Below are 6000 nucleotides of genomic sequence, written 5' to 3' on the forward strand. Positions count from 1 at the left end.
GGCAAATTACTCACTGTAGAACCCCAAGCACACCCTCAGACCCAAATTCAGTGAGGTGTATCACTTCTAGGTTCCTGATCTTGCTTGGTCAGTCTGGGTCTACCTGGCATGCTGCACTCTTGTGGGCTGGAGCCACCCTCCCTTCCTTCCCTCCTTCTATCTCCATCATCCATACATCCATTCAGACACACATCCATTCAGCCACATATCCTTTCATTCATTCATTCATCTATTCATTCCTTTGCATAGCCCAGTGACACAGACCACAGCAGACACCTGCCCCTGCACCAGGCCACAGGCAGAGAGAGCTCCCATCCCCTCAGAGGCCTGAGGCTCCATTGCTTAGCAGCCAGGTCAGTCATTGTTAGGCCAGAGGAGCTGTTTTCTGCACGTGTGCAGTTGGAAGCTGCTTCAAGGCCTGGGTGCTGGGCTCCTGAATGTGTGAGGGAGAGGAAGTGATATTGGAGATTTGAGGGTGGTTGGGAAGGTGTGCCCAAATTCCTCTTCAGGTCCACGACATAGCAGATCATTGGGTAGCTGCTGCTGGCATTTCCTTGCCACAGCCAGAGAAACCGTTGTGTTGAACCAACTTGGCAGTGAGAATCAGGCATGCCACTTTCCTCTCTGGTGTCAAAAGTGGACCTTGGGTGGTGTGTAATGGGTCTTGTCTTTCCTGATCTCTGCGCTTGTGTTTTCTCCTCACCGTTATCCATGATTCTCTCCTCTTACTTGAGGGTGCACAGGTTGTATGGAACCTGGTTCACATTCCTTTCATCTATCTCTCACCTCTTCAACCTTTCTGCTCAGGTCATTGCTTCTGTCCTTAGGAAGTCATGGTCTGGACCTGTTTGTGAACGGTGGACTGGGAAATTGATCAAGGCTATCCGTCTGCCAGCTGGTTCTGCCTAGGCCTTGCTTGCTCCTCAAAAAAAAAAAAAGTGGACTTGTATCATGATTCGAAACTTCATCTCCAGGAGGAAGAAAGACTTTGTCAAGTCATAAGGCCAAGAAAACTTGCCAAAGGAGTGTGGTTTCCCCAGGCAGGCTACCTAAGGAATGGGGAACCTAAAAGCCTGGCTCATCCTTCAGCAGGTCCAGCCCTCTTCTCTGGAGTCAGAAAAGTCACACTGTCCTTCTGCCTAGTGCACAGATCTTTGGAGAAACCCAAGACTAAATGCAGAGGAAGAGAAGGTGGGCCTTCTACCTGAGTGCAGATGCGGGGCAGAAGGAGAGGAGTAACACATGGCTCACCTGTGTTGTCTGAAGGGGGCTGGTCGTCCCTTCCACCTAGGCCTAGAATCTGTCAGTGGGACAACTATGGAGGAAGTTTTCTGGTAAGTTGCATCACACCTTTCTGAGTAGTATGCCCCAAGTTGGCTGGCATAACTTCCCGAGGTTGTAGCAGCATTCGCATCCATGCTCCCACTGACCATTCCCAGGTACCTAGAAAGAGAGGATGATGACCTTATGGATGGCAGTTGGAGTGGCGTGGTGAGAGGGGTCCATTCAAGGGATACTCGTAATTAACTGGGAGAGGCACTGTCCCCTGGGATGTGGCTCCATTCAAGTGGCCTCCTCTGCCCATGTCTAGTGGAGGCCCAGTCTCAGGGTCAGTAGGTTGAAGGTTGCCTCAAGGGTCACTTAGACTGGGACTTGGAGATCGTCGTCACAGTGCCTCACTGGATTAAATCCTGACCCACCACCCTCCATAATCTGACACATTAGAAACTCACTGTTGTCCACTTTTGAGACCAGAGAGTTGGCCGACATGCCCGACTCTCAGTGCCAAGTTGGGCCCACACTTTCTTCGTGAGTCTTGTTACGGTTTTTCAATTTTGTTTAGCTTTCCAAAGAACCAGCTCTTGGTTTCATTGATTTTTTTCCTGGCTTTTTTTTTTTTTTTTTTTTTTAGTCTCTACTTCCTTTATTTCTGCTCTCATTTTTATTATTTCCTTCCTTCTACTGATTTTGGGCTTGGTTTGTCCTTCCTTTTCCAGTTCCATTAGGTGCACTGTTAGGTTGTTTATTTGAGAATTTTTTGTTTGTTGAGATAGGCCTGTATTGCTATAAACTTCCCTCTTAGAACTGATTTGCTGTATGCTATAAATTTTGCAATGTCGTATTTTCATTTTCACTTGTCTCCAGCTATTCTTTTATTTCTCCTTTGATTTCTTCCTTGACCCAATTGTTGTTCAGCATCACTTTTGTTTTGTTTGTTTTTGTTTTTTGAGGAAGATTAGCCCTGAGATAACTACTGCCAGTCCTCCTCTTTTTTGCTGAGGAAGAGTGGCCCTGAGCTAACATCATGCCCATCTTCCTCTACTTTATATGTGGGACGCCTTCCACAGCATGGCATGCCAGGCAGTGTCATGTCCACACCCGGGATCTGAAGCAGCGAACCCCCAGCCGCCGAGAAGTGGAACGTGCGAACTTAACCGCTGCGCCACCGGGCCGGCCCCTCTGTAGTATTTTGTTTTATGTCCACATATTTATGTCTTTACCAATTTACTTCCTGTAGTTGATTTCTAGTTTCCTACCTTTCTCGTCAGAAAAGATGCTTGGCATTATTTCAATCTTCTTAAATATATTGAGACTTGTTTTGTGGCCTAATATGTGATCAGCCCTGGAGAATATTCTATGTTTATTCGAAAAGAATGTGTATTCTGTGGGTTTGGGATAGAACATTCGGTATATATCTACTAAGTTCATCTGGTCTAAAGTGTCATTTAAGGCCAATGTTTCCTTATTGACTTTCTGTTTGGATGATCTATCCATTGGTGTAAGTGGAGAGTTAAATTCCCCTTCTATTATTGTGTTACTGTCGATTTCTCCTTTTATGTCTGTTAATAATTGCTTTATATATTTAGGTGCTCCTATGTTGGGTGCATAGACATTTACAGGTGTTATATCCTCTTTTGAGTTGTTCCATTTATCGTTACGTAGTGCCCTTCTTTGTCTCTTCTTACAGACTCTGTTTTAAGGTCTATTTTGTTGATATAAGTATTGCTACCCCAGCCTTCTTCATATTGTCATTTGCCTGGAGTATCTTTTTCCATCCCTTCACTTTCAGTTTGCGAGTGTCTTTAGGTCTGAAGTGTGTCTCTTGTATGCAGCATATATATGGGTCTTTTTTTGTATCCAATCGGCCACCCTATGCCTTTTGATTGGAGCATTTAGTCCCTTGACATTTAAAGTTGCTATTGATAAGTACATACTTATTGCCATTTTGTTACTTTTTTTCTGAGTGTTTTAGTAATTCTTCTCTCTTCCTTGCCTCTTGTCTTGCAATCTTCCCTTGTGGTTTGATGGCTTCATTTAGTATTACGTTTGGGTTCCTTTCTCTTAATTTTTTGTGTATTAATTATAGATGTCTGGTTAAGCACTGTGACTGGTGCACACACAGCACAGTGCCTGCCTGGCGAGAACACAGCATTGTGCTTGCTAAGCATTCAGCACAGTTCCTGGTGACCATTCAACACAGTGCCTATCTGATAAGTAATCAGTACAGTGGCTGGGGAGCTTTCAGCTGAGTGCCTGGGGAGCACTCAGAAGAAAGCACAATGAACACTCAGCATAGTGCCTTGTGAGCATTCAGCACTATGCCTGCTTGTGAGCACTCAGCACAGTGCCTTTCTGATGAGCACACAGTGTGGGACCAGGTGAGCACTCAGCATCATTCTGTATGGGGAGAACTCAGCACAGGGTCAGCCTGATGAGTACTCATGCCAGTGCCTGTTCACTCATTACAGTGCCTCCATCAGGAATATCAGGGCAGTATCTGCCTTTGAACACTCCGCACATTGCCTACCTGTTTAACAAGCAACAATGTGTCTGGTGAGCACTAAGCACTCTGACTCATGAGCAACACACAAACTCCTGCAAGGTGAATACTTAGCACAGAGGTTGGTGAGGACTCAGCAAAGTGGATGGTGAACACTCAGTACAGTTCCTTCCTGGTGAGAACCCAGTACAGGTTTGCCTGATGAGCACTCAACACTGGGCCTGATAATCACTGAGCACAGTGCCTGCCTGTGAACACTCAGCAGAATGCCAGCCTGCTGATAACTCAGCACAGTGCCTGGTGAGCACTAAGGACAGTGCATACATGGTGAGTGTACAGCACTGTGATTGATAAGCACTCAGTACAATACATGATGAAAACTCAGCATAGTGTCTTGTGAGTATTCAGCACTGTACCTTCTTGATGAATACTCAGGAAATATTACTGGTTACTGCAGGATATGTACTGAGGTATAGTGCCTTGTCCATAGCAGGCACTGATGAATAGTTGCTGCTGCAGGTTTTGTACAGGGATGTAGATTCTGGTGAATGGTGGGCCCTGAGGCATAGTGGCTGGTGCTTAGTAGGCACTGAGGTACAGTGGATTGTAGATTATAGGCACTGAGTAATGTTGGCTGAGGCATAGTAAGTTCTCAGGCATAGTGGCTCTTGCATATTAGTAACTGACATTTTGTGGCTGGTGAATGGTAGGCATTGTAGTAGTATAGTGGCTGGTGCGTAGAAGCACTGAGGCATAATGGTTGGTGCATAGTTGACACTGAAGTATACTTGATGGTGCACAATTTGCACAGAGGTATAGTGGCTTTTTCATAGAAGGAACTGAAGTGTGGTCTCTGGTATATGGTAATTACTGAGGTAGTGTGGCAGGTGCATGGTTGGGACTGGTGTATAGTAGCTGGACAGATAAGGCATTCTGGTATAGTGCCTGTTACTGGGTAGGCACTGTGGTGTAGCAGCTGTTGCATTTGTGGAACATTCAGCCACTGTGATAGAGTGAATAGTATACAGTTGCCATTGAGGTGCAGAGACAGGTTCGTAGTTGGCACTTAGGTGTAGTGGCTAGTGCATGGCAGTCAGAGCAAGAAGGTTTCACCACAGAATTCTTTCATTGAGTGAATGTTATAGGTATTTTGGCATGGTTTTAATGAAATGTTTTAAAAGACATAAGAAAATGTTAGTAAACAAGTACTTGCAAGCTGGGGACAGTGACAGCATTCTTTAATTAAACAAAACTGATATCATTCTTTAAGCAGATATGGAAAATGTTAAGATTTCTTATATGCTGATGTTCCTAAGAGTTACTAGTAAGAAATTTTCACCAGTGTTCTTTCAGTGTATGAATGTTATAAATATTCTGTCCCACCTATAGTGAAATGTTTCATGAACATGATATGAACATGCTCCTAAAAGGTTGCAGGCAAGAAGTTTTCACCACAGTGTTCTTTCAGCAAATTTATGTTGTATATATTTGGTCCCACTTCTAGTGAAATGTTTCATAAATATTATATGAATATATTCCTAAACACCTATAAGAAAATGTTTTCTCCGCAGTGTTCTCTCACTGAATGAATGTTAAAGACATTCTGTCGTGGCTATAGTGAAACATTTGGAAAGACTTATAGTAAAATGTTAGTAAACAGGTACTTGCAAGCTGAGCTCAGTAAAAGCATTCTTCACTTTTAAAAAACTGATAGCCTTTCCATATGCATATATAGGAAAATCTTGAAATGTCTTATGTGAAGATGTTCCTAAAAAGCTACAAGTAAGAATTTTTCACCAGCGTTCTTTCAGTGAATGCATGTTATACATATTCTGCCCCGCCTGTGGTGACATGTTTCGTAAGAGTTATATGAAGATATGCCTAAACAGCTACAAGCAGAAAGTCGTCAACATGCGGTTCTTTCAGTGAATGAATGTTAGAGTTATCCTGTCACAGCTTCAGTGAAACATTTAAAAAGACTTCTACAAAAATGTTCCCAAACAGCTACTTGCAAGATGGCTTCAGGGAGAGTATTCTTTCCCATGTGCGATGGAGAGAAATTCTGTATTGCTTATACTGCCGTGTTTGAAAAGTCTTGTAAGAAGATATTCATAAAGAGTTACAAGAAAACGGGTTTTAACAATGTGTGATTTCACTGAATGAAAGTTATAGATGTTTTATCACAGTTGTAGTGAAATATTTGAAATACTTATATGAAG

The sequence above is a fragment of the Equus asinus genome, chromosome 24, assembly GCF_041296235.1.
Source record: "Equus asinus isolate D_3611 breed Donkey chromosome 24, EquAss-T2T_v2, whole genome shotgun sequence".
Lineage (NCBI taxonomy): Eukaryota > Metazoa > Chordata > Mammalia > Perissodactyla > Equidae > Equus > Equus asinus.